This window comes from Macrotis lagotis, chromosome 3, assembly GCF_037893015.1.
Source record: "Macrotis lagotis isolate mMagLag1 chromosome 3, bilby.v1.9.chrom.fasta, whole genome shotgun sequence".
Taxonomy (NCBI): domain Eukaryota; kingdom Metazoa; phylum Chordata; class Mammalia; order Peramelemorphia; family Peramelidae; genus Macrotis; species Macrotis lagotis.
The window spans coordinates 226,193,822-226,211,865 of NC_133660.1; the positions used below are offsets into that span (position 1 = coordinate 226,193,822).

At 40.8% G+C, this 18,044-nt stretch overlaps 1 long non-coding RNA gene across 1 annotated transcript in view; it reads right to left on the minus strand.

Annotated features, from left to right (window-relative positions):
* Positions 1-16,371: 16,371 nt before the first annotated feature.
* The window catches only part of LOC141516432 (uncharacterized), a 41,561-nt gene continuing 39,888 nt past the window's right edge, over positions 16,372-18,044 (minus strand). Inside the window, exon 2 of the long non-coding RNA XR_012476703.1 lies at positions 16,372-16,964. This is a non-coding gene — a long non-coding RNA (uncharacterized LOC141516432). The remainder of the gene's footprint in view (positions 16,965-18,044) is intronic.

An 18,044-nucleotide genomic window follows, 5' to 3' on the forward strand; every position in this document is an offset into this window, starting at 1 on the left:
CTTCCCTTTGGACAGCTGAGCCTGGAAAACCTCCCCGTGATCCTGGGGCATTTTTTTGTCCAAACCCTGAACACAATCCCTCATCAATGTTTTAGACACCGCTTCAGAATTGGTAGAAAAATATTAGTATAAAAGGAAGCAAAACAGAAATGTAGAATAGGCTGCTCCCCATTTCCTTTCAAGGCCAGATTTATGAAGTGAAATGAATTCCAACAATTTGGGTCCGGCAGGGCCCCAGAGCAGCCAGTGCTTCCATCTTAAATACTGGCTACAAGGTTAAAATAACGCACGTAAATATTATGATAAAGGTTTCACGTCCTGTTTGGAGGAGCTGCGGAGAATTGCCTTCTGTGCTGGGAGCTTGGACTGCATTCTCTTTCATCTCGAATCTGAGGATAAAGCTGGTAAGGGGAGCTTTGTCCAGGCTTTTCTGGGGCATTAAAGGCCTGGAAGGAGGGGGTTTGGGAGGCTGAAATGTCATCCGGGAGATCATGCTTCTTGTTGAATTAGCTTGTGAGCGCCTGAATTTGGCAAAAAAAAAAAAAAAAAGGACCTCGCGGTCCTCAGAGCCATCCAAATCAAATACAGGCCGATCCCAGATAAGTTCCAGGCGAGGCTTTCCGAAAGTGGATAGAATGGTTGGCAGGGGACGGAATGTGGACAGAATGATGGGAAGGGTACTGAAGAAACATCCCCCTGGGAGGGGGCCTCGCAGCCAGAGAAAACGCATCCACTCATGTCTGGGAAGTACCAAAGGGTTTACATAATGGAAGGGATCATCTTAGAGATGATTGAGTCCAATACCTTCATTTTACAAATGAGGAAACTGAAGTCTTTGTGATTTGCAAGATTATATGGATAATTGGAGGAAAATGTCTGCATTTCAAAGGAAGGAGTTCCTAGGAGCCAGAAGTAGTAATGAGTGTGCAAGCAACTGAGCCTCAGAGGGTGTCAAAGAAAACAACATAGTGTTATGTGGTGGTTTCAGGTGGATATGACCTGTGCTCAATGACTGAATTCTTAAAGGGAGAGAATGGTGTTTCCTTCTTATTTGTACCCCACCTCTATCATTAGCATCATGTTGACTAGCTAGTAGCCATTCACAGAATGGAAGGGAAAGAAAGGATAGGCAAAAGAAGGGAAAGAGATGTAAGAAAAGGGAAGGAAAGGGAAGGAAGAAAAGAGAAGACAAAGGAAAGCAAGCCAAGCCAAGTCAAGCCATGCCAAGCCAAACCAAAGCAAGACAAGGCAAGACAAGGCAAGACAAGGCAAGCCAAGGCAAGGCAAGCCAAGCCAAGCCAAAGTAAGATAAGGCAAGATAAGGCAAGGCACAGGAAGGCAAAGAAAGGAAAGAAGGAAAGGCAAGGAAAAGGAAGGAAGGAAAGGGAAAACAAGATAAGGTTAACCAAACCAAGCCAAAGCAAAACAAGGCAAGGGAAGGAAGGAAAGTGAAGGCAAGGAAAGGGAAGCGAAATAAAGGAGAGGAAAGGGAAGGAAGAGAATGGATTTTGACCATAAGAAAGTAATTTCAACACTGCCATTGTTTTCTCATTCATGAAATGAGAGCAGTAAAATCTATCTCCCATTCATATCGTTCCTTGTGAGATCACCAACATGCTAACACCTTAGGAACAAGGGTACTATGGAAAAAGTCATGTTCCCTGTTGTTTGTCAGCCAGAATCAGCATTACTTCACTAAGACTATTCTCCACCATAGGCACTGGACCAACATCCTAGCAATTCAATTTTAGTGTGAACAGACTGATAATAATCAAAGTCAAGCTGTTTCTCATCACTTAAAGTAGAAAAAAACCTGAAGGGGAAAAAAGAGGAATTCTTAAACACTCATAGAACACGGAAGCTTAAGAAATTCTGAGAACTTCTTGGTTTTAGAGTATGAACTTGTTAGCAAAATGTGAGGAAGAAGACCGACAGTGACAGATAATAAGTAGTATCACCTTTCAAAAAAACCCAGAGATAAAAACCCCTCCAAGAGCTTATATTGCAATTCCTCTAGGTCAGATAATCCCAAAATGTGAAATCGATACCTTTCTCCCTCTCATGGAGAGTCTCTGACCTCAATATTATTTCATGAGGTGTCCAGCTCACTTTCTCCCCAGTTTCACTCTTCACTCTCAAAACTTTTCCACCTCCTTCCCGTGTGTCTTGCCCTTCCCCATGAGTACCTTTCCCTACTCGCCTCATTTGCTCAATTTTCCTGCTCTCTTTTATGTTGGCTTCCCTATTAGACTGTAAACTCCTTGAGAGTAGGGACCCTGTATTTGTAAACCCTGAGCTTAACACAGTGTCTAGCACATGGAAAACACAATGAATGTTCTATCTTTTTATCCATCTATCAACTGTTCTATCGGTCTCTCTCTCTCTCTCTCTCTCTCTCTCTCTCTCTCTCTCTCTCTCTCTCTCTCTTTCTCTGCTTCCTACTGTCTCCCTAGCTTTGTCTTTGTGCCTTTGTCTCTATTTCTGATGCTTCCTGGCCATCAGACCCTGGCCACTTAACTTCTGTTTCCTTCAGTTTCCTGAATTATAAAATGGAGAGCATAAGAGTACCTACCTCCCAGTAAAGACCGAACAGGATCATATTTGGAAAGTGTTTAGCACAGTGTCTGCCATGTGGTAAATGTTTGTTATTATTGCTGTTATCTATAAATATTCTACTTTCCCCATAGATAAATCCAGCCATGTCCTTCCTCTGCTCACAGCCCTTCCAAATTTCTGAGAATCCTTCTAATCTTTTTATTTTGGCAAGGCAATGGGGTTAAGTGACTTGCCCAAGCTAGGTAATTACTAAATGTCTGAGGTCAAATTTGAACTCAGGTCCTCCTGACTCCAGGGCCAGAGCTCTATCCATTGTACCACCTAGCTGCTCCCCTTTTAATGTAACCCTCTAATTTTATTGAAGAGGAAACTAAAGCTTGGAGACATTAAGTGATTTGTCCCAAATCCTATGGGAACTCAAGGCAAGGTCTGAACCCAAAACCACTGGCATCACTGTACCACATTATAATTTGTATTTACCTTTCTCTGTGGAGAGAAATTGTCTCTCAAATTAAATTATAAGCTACCTAAAGGCAAGCTTTTTGACTTCTTGGTGTTCCCTACATCCCTAAACAGAGCAGGTTCTTAATAAATATTAAATGAATGAGTGAAGGGAATGAAACTCCAACAATTCAACATTTCCCAACCCTAAAGCAAAACATCCAGTCAAATTTTTCCTGACACATCAGCCTGAGAATACCCATCTTTCTAATGGTTCCAGTGGTATCTGTCAGGGTGGATTTCCCAAACAAAAACTGAAAGGCAGAATCCAAGGGTCCTTGGACTCTCAGCCAGCTCATCTGTATTCCAAGTGAAAATCAAACTATGGCTAATGTTGAAATTACCAAACTGGTCTAGCACACTCAATCTTTTTTAAAAAACTAGTGGGGGGGGGGGTGACTAGGTGGTACAGTGGATAGAGCACTGACTCTGGAGTCAGGAGTACCTAGCTGTGTGGCCTTGGGCAAGCCACTTAACCCCAATTGCCTTGCAAAAACCTAAAAAAGAAAAGAAGAAAAAAGAATCAAAAACTAGCAGAGGTTGTTCAGTGACTGGGTTTAAGTAGCAGGTAATCATAAATTTGCAATGCGACAGCTGCCACCCTCATTCAAACTCTTATCACCTCAAACCTGGATTATTCTTAATATAAATTTAAATGACTTCTTTGGTCCTCCCTCTCTTCCCCTCCATCCAATCTTGTTCACTATGGCCATATTTCTCTTCTCAAAACACCATTTTTATCATCTTACTTTCCTAATCAAAAACCTCCAATAGTTTCCCATTGTTTTCAAGATAAAATCTAAATTTTAGGATTACATTCAGGACCCTCAATTAACTGACCCCAACCACTCTTTCCAGCTTCATGAGGAAGAGAGAACAAAGCACTCCATTACAGCAGAGAATACTATGTATCCTAGCAGAAAAAAGTTTGGGTTTCTAGTCTGAGAACCCAGATTCAAGTCTTAACTTTGTTACAAGATCTATGTGATCTTGGACAAGTAACTTCCCCTCTCTAGGGCTCAGTTTCCTTTTCTATTAAGTGATGGAGTTTGATTAGGTGGTTCCTAACCACCTTCCAACTCTGAGTCCTATGATCCTATTCCCAAGTCTTTTCTTGAAGACCTACTTCACCATAAGAGCCCCAGGTGCTGGTACAGTGCCCAGGCATCTCTATTGCCCACCGTGCTTACAAAGCCCAATAAATGGGCATTTGTTCAAAAGGTTCATTCTTCCCAGATTTCACATTAACCAGACAGCTCTGAAGTTAACCATCTTATGCTACCATTTCTCAAAATTTGAATACTGGCCTTAACATGTGGCTGGCAGAATGTGAGATTTATACAAATATAAGCAACCCTAGACTTGGAGCTGGTAGACATCTTTGAGATCATCTTATTCAAGGGTTCTTAGACTGGAGTCCATAAACTTGTCTTCATTTTAAAATATTATGATAATTACATATCAATATATTATTGCCTTTCTTTGTTATACTAGGTATTTTATTTAATTATTTTAAAAAAAGATGAAGAACTCTAGTGATTTCTCCAGATGGCCAAAGGAATCTACTATACACGCAAAAATTAAGAAAACATGCTCTATTGTAAGCCCTTGATTTTATGGAGGAGAAACTGAGACTCAGAAAGGTAGTGAGATTTATGTAAGGCTAAACACATAATAATAAGTCAGTGATTAAAACATAGGCTCATAAATTTAAAGTTGGAAAGGATTTAGAGAAGAACTAGTTCAGCCTTCACATTTTACAGATGAGAAAACTGAGGCCTAGGAAAGTCAAATGACTGGGATTCTACCTTTGGTTCCAAAAACCCAAGTTCAATATTTTATGCTCAGTTCTCTTTCCTTTGCAATTACACTGCCTCCCAAGGAAGCAGAGGCTTCTCCAGAGTATCTGAAAAGAGAAGAACACAGGTTCATGGACTTCCAGGGTCAAGGAAGGTACCCATGAGGATCCTTTGAAACTTCAACCCTGAGTTTCTAGAAATTCAACCATGCTGAAAGTCTTAGCTTCTAAAAGGATTTCCTCATGGGGTAGTGAGAATGAATGGATGGATGGATGGATGGATGGATGGATGGATGGATGGATGGATGGACGGATGGATGGATGGATGGATGAAAAGGTAATACAAATGAAAAAGCAAGACAGTTCTTCCTCTTCAAAAGCTCACATTCAGATGTGGGTGACAACACTTAAATTTCAGGTACAAGTCAGATGGAAAGGTCCATTGATCCAAAGAATCTAGCAGAAAAACAGATGACAGTGCATCAGAGTCAATGTCACTCTAATAATAAACCACTACTAGTTTCTGATTTTGAGCCATTTAGCAATGCCAAGGACTTTGTTGGTGAGAATCTTCTTCTCCAGGTCTTCAATATCTATGGTGGGTGAGGAGGTACCATGCCAACAGAGATGTTACAAGTCACATTTCCATATAGGTTGCTTTCCTGGACTATAACTAGAATCAAGGTCAGTTGTACAGAAGATGCTGCTATTTTAAGGGCCCTTGGGCTTCTTTAAGTAGTTGGTGGTGGTGGTAGCATGGATGGTGGGACCCTTCTCTGCAAGGGTTGCTTCCCTCAGTAACAGTTTCAAATATTGACCTGGAATTCGGGCCAGTGGTGTAGGGACCACTACTATTCATGGAGCTCCTAGACACAGGATCCTGAGATATCATTTCTAGACTCTAAGGGGAGGTGATGATTGAGACAAGCCTACTCACTTGACCCATGCCTCCTGCTATCTCTGCCGCCTATTTCACCCAGTGGGAAAAGCATTCAACAGGAGCCAGGACCTACTAGGTCTATGACCATAGTTAAGCCCCTCCCTTCTGTGAGTTCAGTTTCCTTATCTATTAAAAAGAGATGGTTGTTTCTAAATTCCCTTCTGGATAAAAAAGACTGTTAGTCAATCCTTCCTCTGTCCTCCAGAGTGACTTTTCTTGATACCTGCCCTAAGACCTCCCTGAGAATGAATCTAACAGGGGAAGATGGTTTGAAGCTACTAACTTGCAAGATGATTGTAAAGCTCCAGAGGGGCCATCCTGTACCTGAGCTGATGCTGGCTGTCTTCCAGTTTGGAGGTGCCAGTGTATCTTCAGGCCTTATAGAGGGTGGGGTCTTGGCATGAGGTGAGCTGGAAAAGGATGGAGCTGTCACTGTTCCAGGTCCTCCCTGCCTGTGCCTCCCAGACTGAGAACCTTGCTCCATCTCCCTGGCAGCCTCTTCTCTCTCCCAGGGCTGTGGTTCTTGGGCTGCTCCCACCCACACAGTCTGGAGTGTGGTCAACCCTTATTCAAACTCTCTGAACCCTCCAGCAAATCAGCCCAGGCCAACTTTGCACAGGCCTTCTTTTTGTGTGTGAACTTCCAGGTCCTCCCAATCCCAAGAGCAAAAAAACAGAACCCATGGGCCTGGGCTTCATTCCCTCCTAGCACCCTGTGGAACTTTACTGTCTACCCCATCCCTTGGAGCTACCTAGACCAGAGGTTGCTCTTTGCCTTCAGAGGGAAAAGGAAGTTGAGTTCCTGAGCAAGGATTGTCACTTGGGCTTTGGATTCTCTAGGAGGAAGAGGGACCTCAAAGAGAAATGAAGGAATGTAAAAGGAAATTTCACAGCTTTTAAAGAACTAGAGAAGGGTAGGGGGGGAAGAGAAGAGGAGAAGGGGAAAGAGGAAAGGAGAGGAAGAAAGGAGAAAAAGAGAGATGAGAAGGGAGGAAGAAAAGAGTGAGTGCAAGAAAGGAAGAGGAGGGAGTAACTAGATGAGGCAATGGATAGAGCACCAGCTCTGGAGTCAGGATGACCTGAGTTCATATCCAGCCTCAGACACTTAATACTTACCTTGGGCAAGTCTTTTATCCCCATTGCCTTGCAAAAAAAAAAGAGGAAAAAATAAAAAAGAAAGGAGAAGAAGAGAGGAGAGACTAGAAAGAGAGAGAAGAGAGAAGGGACAAGAGAGGGAGGAGAGGGGGAAGAGAGGAGAGAAGAGGAGAGGAGGAAAGAGAAAACTCAATAAGAACTTAATCTGAGGATTTAGAGTAAAATGTGTCCTGACAGGACATGTCCCTTACAACTCCAGGACCCCCCCACCCCGAGAAGCCCCACTTTGGAACTAGCTATGTAGATGCCTCATGGGAAGGAGTGAATGCCTAAATACCACTTCCCTCCCCCATCTCTGAGTCCTCTCTAAAAGAAGCCAGTGCTGGGGATTCACTTGATCAGTCTTCTCAAAGTCCATCAAAAGCACCAGGCTCTCCAAAGCTCAGAACTGGAGCAGATCTCTGACATCACCTAGTCTCACCTATACTGGAAGAAGAATTCTTTCTTATGACATCCTTGAGAAGTGGGCATCCAACCTCTTCTGGGAGACTTCCAGGGAAGAAGAACTCACACCAATCCATGGCAAATTAGGAAGAGCATTGACCTTGTAATCAAGAGAGACCTGAATTCAAATCCTGCTTCCTGCTTCTGACACAAACAAGGGTAAATCACTTAATCTGAACCTTAACTTTCTCATCTATAAAATAAGAACAATAATACCTTTATTGGAATAATAATGCCAAGAAGACCTACAATATATACATATATAAATATATACATATATACATATATAAACAGAAATTGGGCTCAGGCTATGATAGAGCCCAAAAAAGACTTTGAAAATCAAATGGGAGTTGGAAGAAAAACTGGGAAAAGAAAGGAGAGAGATGCAGGAAAAACATGAAAATGAAGTCAGCAGCTTAGTCAAGGAAATCCAAAAAAAAAATGCTGAAGAAAATAGCATGCTAAAAAAAACAGCTTAGGTCAAATGGATAAAACATATATCTATATCTATATATCTACATCTATATCTATATATATAGATATCTATATATATACATATGTATGTATATTCTCTATGTTCCAGACAAATCTCTAAGACTCTAGATTACAGAAAAACTGCCTATCTTCATTAACAGGGAGCATTTCCTCCTCAGGAGTTCCCCATGCTGATGATCCTAGGTCTAAATTAAAAAAAAAAAATTTACTGTACCTCTCTTACAAAGTTGTTGTTTTGAAATTAAATGTAGGGGTGGAGCCAAGATGGCGACATGAAGGGATGGAGTCTTAGGAGCTCTCTGATAAAAACTCATAAACTAAGAACTTTAACTAAACTTTCAAGAGACAGAACCCACAAAGGGACCCAGTGAGGCAGTTCTCCTACTCAAGGTAACCTGGAAAAGAGCAGAAAGGCTCTGCTCCCCGGGGTTGGAGGGGTGGCCCACCAGAGCCAAAGAACTTCAGTATCCTGGAGGCAGCCCCAGGGCGCTGGGAGCCAAGGCTCACAGCAGAGGGGGAGTCTCCTGAGCTGCACCCCGGGGAGCACCAGCAGAAAGTGGGGGAACAGCAGGGGCCTCTGACAGAGGGAGCACATGGAGCTCAGCCCTCAGGGCACACAGCCAGCAGCTTGGTCTTTCTGCAGCCCAAATCCAGGAAACAGAAGCAGGTGGAGCCCATAAGCAGGAACCCCCAGGGCATGAGCCCATTGAGCTGAGGGAGGGGAGTGAAAAGAGAGAGAGACTGCAGAGCTCAGTCCTCTGCCTCTGGAACAGGACTCTGGGGCTCTGACCACATTCAGATCCTGATCCCAGTCTAGGCCCCCCCATAGAACAACAGGGCCCCCCCACCTCAGCCCCGTGGCAGAGGGGGGGCGCTTATGTTCATTCACAGACCAGGAGGGAGGACAGAACCTCACACACTGAGACCCTTGTGGGAGTGTCCCAAAAGCTCAGGAAGCACCCAAAAAAAACAGGCTTAGGCTGGGAAAATGAACAAGCAAAGAAATAAGAGGAAGACCATTGAGAAATATTTTGCAAATGAGCCCAAGAAGGATCAAAATACTCAGTCTGAAGATGAGGAAGCACAAGCTCCTGCATCTAAAGACTCCAAGAAAAACAGAAATTGGGCTCAGGCTATGATAGAGCTCAAAAAAGACTGAAAATCAAATGAGGGAGTTGGAAGAAAAACTGGGAAAAGAAAGGAGAGAGATGCAGGAAAAACATGAAAATGAAGTCAGCAGCTTAGTCAAGGAAATCCAAAAAAATGCTGAAGAAAATAGCATGCTAAAAACCAGCTTAGGTCAAATGGATAAAACAATTCAAAAAGTTATTGAGGAGAAGAATGCTTTAAAAAGCAAAATTGGCCAGATGGAAAAAGAGATAAGAAAACTCTCTGAGGAGAATAAATCCTTCAGACAAAGAATAGAATTCAGGGAGATTAATGAATTTACCAGAAATCAGGAATCAATACTTCAAAACCAAAAGAATGAAAAATTAGAAGAAAATGTGAAATATCTCATTGAAAAAACAACTTATATGGAAAACAGACTTAGGAAAGATAATTTGAAAATTATTGGAATACCTGAAAGTCATGATCAGGAAAAGAGCCGTGACATCATTTTCAAAGAATTACTACAAGAAAATTGCCCTGATATTCTAGAAGCAGAGGGCAAAATAGAAATGGAGAGAATCCACCGATCTCCCCGAGAAAGAGATCCCAAAAAACCAACCCCTAGGAATATTATAGCCAAGTTCCAGAACTCCCAAGTCAAAGAGAAAATATTACAAGCAGCCAGAAGGACACAGTTCAAATGTCGTGGAGCTGCAGTCAGGATCACACAGGACTTAGCAGCAACTACATTTGGAAGTTTGTAGGGCTTGGAATACAATATACCGGAAGGCAAAAGAGCTTAGAATGCAGCCAAGAATGAACTACCCATCAAGGCTGAATGTCCTCTTCCAGGGAAAAAGATGGACTTTCAATGAACCAGGGGAATTTCAAAGGTTCCTTTTGGAATGGCCAGAGCTGAACAGAAGGTTTGATCTTCAGATACAGGACTCAGGTGAAGCATGGAGATTGGAGGAGAGGGGGGAAATATGAGGGACTTAATGAGGATGAACTGCATGTATAGAAAAATGATACCGATAATATTCATATGAACCATCTCATTTAATAGAGCAGGTAGAGGGAGCTTTTATAATTGAAGCACAGGAGAAAGCTGAATTTGAAGATAAACTATGGTGTAAAAATGGAGTCAATAGGAAAAAATGGGAAATGGAAAGGGAGAAAGAAAAAGGAGAGGGGGAATAGTCCAAGATATTTCACATAATAAGATTTTTTTTTTATTACAATGAGCTATTGCAATGATATGGAAGGGTGGAGGCAAGGGGGAATGAGGGAACCTTTGCTCTCATCAAAGATGGCTAGGAGAGGAAACAGCAAATATACTCAATGGGGTATAGACATCTGGAGTAAGAAGGAGGGGGGGAGCAGGGGGAAGGGGTGGGGATGTGAGTAAAGGAGGAGAGGATGGACCATGGGGGGGACAGTGTTCAGATATAACACATTTTCTTTTTTACTTCTTGCAAGGGGCTGGGATTGGATGGCCTGCCCAGGACCATGGGTGGATTCTGGGCCTAAGGGGTGGTATGGGGGCTCAGGGCTTCTTGGCCCCAGGACCAGGGATCTGTCTGCTGCGCCACTCAGCAACCCTACAGCAGAGTCAGAGTGAAAGGAGAGAGAAAATAGAGTACATGGTAGTGAAGAAATAAGAAAGGAGGGAGTTGCAATCAGCAATAGCAACGTTGGAAAAATATGGAAGTAACTTTTGTGATGGATTTATCATAAAGAATGTGATCCACTCACGACAGAGTTGATGGTGTTGGAACAAAGACTGAAGCACATTTTTTGTTATTATTATTTGGGGGGAGGGTGCAGGGCAAGTGGGGCTGGGTGGCCTGCCTGGAGCCACATAGCAGAATGATCTTTGGGTGTCTGAGGCCGGATTCGGACCCAGGTGCTCCTGGCTCAAGGGCCAATGCTCTGTCTGCCACCCAGCCACCCCTACTATTATTACTATTTTATTTTATTTTGGGTCTTTATTTTTTCTTTCTTCTTTTTGGTTTTTGCAGGGCAGTGGGGATCGAGTGGCTTGCATATCACATGGCTGGGTGATTATTGGGTTTACGAGGTTGGATATGGACTCGGGTGCTCGTGGCTCCAGGGCTGGTGCTTCATACATTGTGCCACCTAGCCATACCTACAATTATTACTATAATTTTTTTTAATTTTAATTTTTTTCTCTCCCCTTTACTTTTTCGCCCAAGCAAGTCTATCTATATTCATGGGGGGAGGGGTATTCTGTTTACTTGTAAACAAGTATATTTTATTAATGTAAAAAAAATTTGTATGAAATGAGAATAAAAAAGCATTAAAAAATAAAAAAATAAAAAATATCTATATGCTTCAAAAAAAGAAATTAAATGCAATGTTTATAAAGCACTTTGAAAATCTTTAAGGTTCTCTAAAACCTATAAATATTTCAAATGGATATTATAAAGAATCTAAGTATCAGATATTGCTGCCTCCCAAGATAGCCAGTCCCATTTTTGGACTGTGCTAAGTCTTAGAAAGTTTTCCCTTACTTATAGTCTCTATCTGCCCCTTTTTGGAATTCCCTCCCCCCCCCCCCCATTGCTTCTGATTCTACCTTCTGTGTTCACCTCTTCCTTACTGCAGCCATTCAAATACATCTCTCATCGAAATCTTTGAAGACAGTGATGATGTCCTTCTTAAGTCTTCTGGTTTCTAAGTCTTTGGATGCACTCCAGGTGGCCAAAATCCTTCTTAAAATTTGATGCCAGAACTGAACATAATGTTCCAGGTATGATCCAACTGGGGAAAAGGGTAGTTAGTCAGACTGTCCCTTCTTGACATTATCCCTCTATTGTAACAGGGAAGACAGGCCAATGATGGCCCAGTGCTCAGAGAGTTTGTAGGTATCTACATGGAGGTTTGGTGAGCCTGCTTCTATAAAGGTGTGATTATGAAAAGGAAACCATTCTTTGCCTCATTTCTTATCCATCTTTAAACACTGAATGGGAGTTACCTCACACACATATGGAGACCTGATCAAGGCCCTAACTTAAAAAAGGGCAAGATCTTCTACTGCATTGGGCTATCTCCAATCACCCTGATCCATATTTGGCCACTGGTTCCAGATGACTCCAGAGGAGAAAGTGAGACTGGTGACTTTGCATGGCCCTGTCTCACTTAAACCCAATTCTCTTGCATGTCATGGCATCATCTTCCTGATATCATGGTCCTTTTTGAGAACAAAGGACAAACAACAATTTGTGATGAAAGACCTAGGATCTTCTTTTCTTCCCATTTCATAATATGCTCAGATATTCAGTAACTGTTTCTTGTTGGCTTAGTGATGAGAAGACTTTTAATTAGCTGCTGAGTGAATGCAAATAAATTACTAAAAGAAAAAACTATGGCAATAAAAGCAAGAATTATTTTGCTTGTCATAAAAAGGGATTCTTGGTCAAATATGGATTAGACCACATACAACCTCCAGAGGGGAAGCAAGGCTGACATGGCAGCAGTTTGGGGTTTATAGTCTGCACCTTGATGCAGGTTACTCATCTCTCCATCCAGGTTACCACGTGGCCATGAATGGATGGTTGCTTCCATTTCTTCTGTCTTTGTCGTGGCCATTCTTTCCTGATCCTAAAGGAAGTTTCAGAGACAGATGACTAGATTATGACCTTGTGAACTTTGAAAGTCAAAACAGAGTAGGTGGCGCAGTGGATAAAGCACCAGCCCTGGAGTCAAGAGTACCTGGGTTCAAATCCGGTCTCCAGACACTTAATAATTACCTAGCTGTGTGGCCTTGGGCAAGCCACTTAACCCCATTTGCCTTGCAAAAAAAAAAAACTAAAAAAAAAAGAAAAAAGAAAGTCACAGAGACCAGAGTTGTGGCAACTAGAATCCATAACAGAGTCTTCTAGTAGCTACAAGAGTTGAGCCTAGAAAAAAATCAGCACAGAAGAGCAACCTACTTACCTCAGCAGAGCAGTAGATTGACCCAGCAACAGATATATCCTAACCTGAAACCAAGAGAGCAGCTCATCCCTCAACTGGGTCACACTGAGAAGTGCTCTTGGTGGGAGGAATGTTAACAGCCACTACTTTAAATCTGAGTCCCCTCTCCCAGGAACTAGATGAAGGTCTAGTGAGCCTGCTTCTGTAAAGGTGTGATGGAGATGATGGATCCCTTTCCTATCCTGATTCAAAGCTACTCAGGTAAAGTGTCTATTTCCTGGTGGCTTACTGAAGAGTGATGAGAAAAACTTTTAATTTTTAATTAGGCACTAAGTGTGAATATAACGACATCATAATATGTATATATTATATATATATATATGCAAAACATATCCATATCCATATATGAATATGTAGAGGACAGACTATGCCCAGTTTGGGGGTGATGTGTTTGCACTTCTGCACTTCTGTCCTCACTATATTTTCTTAGTAAATATTTTATAAAAAACTAATTGTTAGCCGGCTAAATGTTATTTAGGAGATATCAATGGGTTACCTGACATTAGGTAATCACTGACAATTTAAATTGGGGAGATTTTAACAGTCAATCAATGTTAGGAAAACATATACAATGAGAATTTGTTTCTAACATTAGAAAGACACTTCCAACTTCTCAAACTTATCTCTGAGAGCCCTGGCAGCAAAAAATAGAAACAAAGGCATTAACCTAATTTAAACATTAACCCAATGTTCAATTTCACCTCATTCAATTGGGTCCATTTTTCTAGCTGTCAAGATTTTTCTTAAGATACTGATCTTTATACCAACTATAACTTTGTCACTGAAAAAATGTTGGTCAGAACTGAATTTGGTTGTTTGTCTTTTGTTCTCGAAAAGGACCATGATATCAGGAAGATGATGCCATGACCTGCAAGAGAGCTAACAGATTCCTAGAGTACTCTACTAGAGGCATCTTTCTAAGTGAAGGGTTGACAACATTCTGAAATGTTAAAAAGAAAAATTCTTCACTCCAAGGTCACACAAAAACAGGCAACTGACTGGATTTGATCCATGGAACATAGTTTACTTATTCCTGCTCTGAGCAGATATCAAGGCATTAATCTCAATTCTTTGAATCTGGTTATTTAACCAGTTCCAAATCCACTAAAAATATTATTCAGGGCCAGCTAGGTGGCGCAGTGGATAAAGCACCAGCCCTGGAGTCAGGAGTACCTGAGTTCAAATCCAACCTCAGACACTTAATAATGACCTAGCTGTGTGGCCTTGGGCAAGCCACTTAACCCCATTTGCCTTGCAAAAACTTAAAAAAAATATTATTAAGCCCATATATATCCATCCTGTTCACAAGGTTATCATCAAATACTTTGTTAAATGCTTTACTAAAATCTAGATACCTTTTTGATGAACACATGATTGCTTTTTCCTTTCTAAATATCTTCAAATTATCTTTTTAATAACATTTTAGAATTTTGCCAGGAATCTCTATATGGCAGTTTAAATCATGTTTCATTCTCTTCCCCTTGGAGAAAACTTGAACAACATCTGCCAAGCTTCAGTCCATAGCACTAACCATGATCTTTCTCTCTCTCCCTTACTTTTTTTGATGGGGCAGTGGGGTCAAAGGACTTGTCCAAGGTCACACAACTAATAAATATCACGTGTCTGAGCCTGGATTGAATTTAGGTCCTCCTGATTCCAGAGTCAGTTCTCTATTCATGCCATCATCTAACTGCCCCTAATCTTAGGGCATTTATTAAGTATCTCCTGTATACTGTGCTAAATATTTTACAAATATAATCTCATTTGATCTTCACAACCACCTTAGAAAGTTATTGTCCTGTTTTACAATTGAGAAAACTGAGGCAAGTAGGGTGAAATGACTTACCCATAGTCACACAGCTAGTAAGTGTCTGAGGCTACATTTGAACTCAGGTCTTCCTGACTCCAGTCCCAGCACACTTTTCACTATGCCCCCTTGATTCCTCCAAAGATTGAACATTCCTCAGAGAGGTTCCTCAGTATCCCAAGAAGTCAATCGCATGAGTCTGATTATTTGAACAACACTAAAGGCAGTCAGTTGCTTCATCCTTAAAAATCACTTCCCTTCTCTTGGGTTCCAGTTCCCTCTTAACTACATTTCTTCTATTCCTCAGTCAAAAGATCATTTTCCTTTGTGGAGAGGACAGAAATAAATAAAAGTTGAGTAGTTTTGCATTGTCAGTGTCCCATTCACAAAAGGTATGATCCAATCTCTTCTTTAATCCTCCTTTTGATCCCTGTCTTTGAGACAGAATTGGAACCTCTCTCCTTCTATTTTCAAGCCCAGCATTCTCTCTGTTCTGCCACATTATTTCTTTGAAGAGTGGCTGCATAATCAAATACAAAGAAAAAGAGAAAATACCCAAGAGATCCAGACCTCCATAAGCCACACAGAGCCCAGAATACTCACAGACACTGAAGAGGTAGCAGCTGCATCCTTGAGTTGAAAGAGACACACAGATGCTTATAGTGATTGAAGAACCCCCACCCCACTATCCCAGAAAACAGACTACAAGAAAAAGTCAAGACACCCTTCTGATATTGGTAAATACTGATGTGAGGGTGGCTAAAACCAACCCTTGGGTTGACAAAATTTAAAAGTCAAAGATGAAGTACACAGAGAAAAGAGGGTATTAGTGTGGTGGGATTTGGAATGATTTGTACTCTAGAAGTAGGGAAGATGGATTAGTTGATGACATAATTATATGGGTAAGCTACAGAAGCATGAGATAATGTATGTGTGCAAGTGTTTATGAAGGGTGGGTGGAAGGTTTACATCTTGGAATAATCTGATGCCTCATCTTGAGCTTCTGGATGTGTCTCCTCCAAAGTTAGTAGTGCTCCCTCAAAAGAACCTTCATTGAGAGAAAGTGGGACTGAATAAATATTAAGGCAATAAATGGAATCAGATGTCCTCATCCTTTCTTCCTTTGATTTTCCACAATTTAACCTGTACATAGCTGTTTGCCCACTATTTCCCCCATTAGCCTGTGGACTCTTTGATAGTAAGGATTGGGTTGTCTTTGCCTTTTTCTTTGTATCCTGAAAGCTTAGCACATGATAGACTCTTAAATAAATGCTTGTTGACTTGGCTTGACTTGACTGTGCCCAGCCACCTGAGATTCGAAGGTACAATGGGTCCCTGTGCCAATCTCATGGAGTAATAACAGTGTTGTAGGGATTGGGCTGATAATTCCTGGTGAAAGATATATTTGACTGGAGTAGTTATGGACTACTGGAACAAGCCAGTGAACCCCAAAAGGGGAAAGCAAGAACCCATATATTGGGGGGGTTAGGGTAAGAGAGAATGGGAAAGGCAAGGGCAGAGATGGAAGGCAAGCAAATAGACAAATGATTACACTTGAATGCATGTATTAGAGGGTTCAAGTCACCTTCATTTGTTTATTCATTCATTGAAAAAATATCAATCCTATAGCAATGATAATAATAGTCAATAGTGCTTGAAACATAGGGTTCAAAGTACTGTGCATATAACTCTACATGGAAAAGGCTGGGAAGCTGCTTCTGGAAGAGTCATGATGACATGTAATAGAAGCACCTTGGAGAGACTTTGTAGTATGTGTAGACTGATTCTGGTTTGCAGGCGTGGTGGGCATCAGCTTATTTGATTGGCTGCAGTCAGAACTAGAACTGGGAACCCTTTCAAAGGTGTTGTCATCTTTGGCCCTCTCTCTGGATTAGACCTTCTCTCTTCATTTGACTCTTTGTTGATGGTGCTCAGGAATAGACAATGATGTGAGAAGAAAAGCCTCCAGTCATTTCTCCTTCAAGGACAATCTTAGCTCTTTGCCTGTCTCAGAATTTGTCCTTTTGTTTTAAGTTACAGAAGTCATAAGGAGAGTTTTGCAAGTTCAAACCTTGGAGTTTTGAAAGTCCAAGAGAGTGAGCTATTCAAGAGTCTAAAATTCTAGTCCATACCCAATTTTGTGGCCATTCAAAAATGTGACTGAAAAAAAAAAGAAAATAAATTTATAATTTTAAAAGCTTTACTTTAAAAGAGAAATGAACAATGACAAATGCCCCAACTATGACAACAAAATACTGAAGTAGCACTATGTATAGCTAGCCCAAGACAAAGGAAATTTGAATTTTTTACTCCTTGTCATTTTTGATATTACTATTACAGAGGTTAGTATAGAAGATTTCTATTTTCAAATGTGTTATAACAAAATTTGGTGAGCTAGTTGTCTAAAAAAATACTAAGTTCACTCTTAAAGAAATTAAATAAACTAACAATATTCCAAATGTTTGTTATGTTGTGTTACAGGAATGGATTTTTCTATGTTGTCTTCATTCCAATGACTACTTAGAAGTGATTAATGTGTTTGACTTCCCAAGGCAACAGGAAGGTCAGTTGGATTAATAAGGCTATAAACTCAATTTTCTTCCATGATGACAAATAGTTGAAGGGAAAAAAATGAACTAATGCTGATGGTCACAACTGTAGTTCTTCAGTTTAGGAACTAGGTTTCACTCTGTGAAACATAATTGTTTTAATATTAATTTTGAACTTAGGGGGTAGCTAGATGGTGTAGTGGATAGATGACCTAAGTTCAAATCCAACCTCAGACACTTAATAATTACCTAGCTGTGTGACCTTGGGCAAGTCGCTTAACCCCATTGCCTTGTAAAAAACAAAAAAGCAAAAACAAAATTATGAACTTAAATGAAACCATTCATTATTTATTTAGTTTTTAGTTTTTTAATTGAATTCAGAATTCTCTCTCCTTCAAGTCCCTCCCCCACCAATTGAGAAAGCAAGCAAAATGAAATCAATATTACATGTAAATTATGCAAAATATATTTCTATATTAGCCATGTTGTAAAAAAAAGCAAGAAAAATAAAGAAAATGAAAAAATTATACTTCAATCTATACTGAGCTCTTTCGCTGGAGGTGGATAGCATTTTTCATCATGTATCCTTCAGAATGGACTGGATTCACTGTACTGACCACAGTACCTAAGATTTTCATAGTTGATTATTGTTACAATATTGCTGTTCCTGTACAGTGTTCTCCTGGTTCTG